Source organism: Orycteropus afer, unplaced genomic scaffold (genome assembly GCF_000298275.1).
Source record: "Orycteropus afer afer isolate SDZICR_OR568_19922 unplaced genomic scaffold, OryAfe1.0 scaffold01430, whole genome shotgun sequence".
Classification (NCBI taxonomy): domain Eukaryota; kingdom Metazoa; phylum Chordata; class Mammalia; order Tubulidentata; family Orycteropodidae; genus Orycteropus; species Orycteropus afer.
In genome coordinates, this window is record NW_006923017.1 from 46,413 (window position 1) to 47,901 (window position 1,489).

General features: G+C 37.1%; 1 protein-coding gene across 1 annotated transcript in view; it reads left to right on the forward strand.

Moving 5' to 3' along the window:
- Positions 1-1,489, forward strand: part of SNX12 (sorting nexin 12) — a 7,733-nt gene that overhangs the window by 4,236 nt on the left and 2,008 nt on the right. The window lies entirely within an intron of this gene.

The following is a 1,489-nucleotide window of genomic DNA, read 5'->3' on the forward strand; positions in this document are numbered from 1 at the left end:
TATATATACATACATATATGTATGTGTATATATATATATATGTATGTGTGTGTGTATATATATATATATGTATGTGTATATATATGTATGTGTGTGTGTGTCTGTGTGTGTATATATATATTTCTGGCCCTTCTTTGGCTTCTGTCAAAGCCTACTAGTTAAGGTTCTACTGTTTGGGGATCATAGTATTTGTAATGAATATAGGTTGATACCTATAGTCACATGGTACCAAAGGGATTTTTTTTCTCTCAGAATTATGAAAATGTTCTATATAATGGTTTGTTTTGAATAGTTAATACATGCACATAGTATAAAATTTAAAACATACATAAAGGTATAATTTATAAACTAAGCCTGCCTCCCTCCTCTATCTTCCAGAGGTTTCCTTTTCCAAAGAAACCACTGTTTCCAGTTTCTTATTTATTCCTCTCAAGAATGGTTTAAGTAATGTTATTTTACATGTGTCTCATCCTACTTCAACCTGTTGACATTACTTAGGCTTTGATGGTCCTAGTGAGTTGAAAGTAATGTAAGTTGACCAGTTACTTGGCTTTTGATGATTTGTATCTAGAGTTGGATCCTGAAAAGACAATTTCCAGACTTGAGGGCTACAAAGCATAATATAGTGAGAGCTATATGAAGCTCTGTCAGGGCTGCAAGATGTTCTATTCCTGCCATGAGAAAGAAGAGAAACTAGCTCCGTTTATTTACATCTACAGCTCTGAATAGGCTGGTGGGAAATATGGTCAGTATTAGTACATGTGGCTGGCCATTTCTGTTTAGAACTTGTAGACAGGAGTGGAGATCAGGGCTTTTTGTTTGCCGGGGGGTTGATTTTGCACTAGAGCCTTGGGAAGCTTCTCCATGATTAAGATGTGGGAATAAGCTGGCTTTTTATCAGGGAGCAAGCTATGGTAAGTTTATATAATGGTTATTTCTGCAGTGCCTAAGGCATTTGACTGCTAACCAGAAGGTTGGCGGTTCAAACCCACTAGCCATTCCACGGAAGGAAGATGGGGCAGTCTACTTCTGTAAAGATTGACCACTTCAGAAACCCAATGGGAGTCGCTATGAGTAGAAATCGACTTGATGGCAGTATGTTTGGTTTGGTTTTTTTCGTAGATAAGAAGAGGGCAAACAGATACATAGGATTTCTATTAATCAATTGAATATTTATTGAGTAACTTGAATATACTGCATTTTGGGAGGTACAGAGTAGTTGTGGTTCTTGATCTCAATGAGATTATAGTTTAGTTAGGTGGACAAGACTTACATGATACATGAAACAATAGTGCATAAGGCAATACTTAATAATACATGTTATGGGAGTTCAGAGGGGAGGGGACTCCATAAATTAAGCTGATATTGTCAGGGAAGAGTTCATGGATGAAGTACAACTTGAGCTGGGACTTGTAGAATGGAGAGTATCTGGACAGGAAAAGCAGAGGATGGCATACCTTGGAAGTGCTTATCTCTTTTTCTTTCAGAG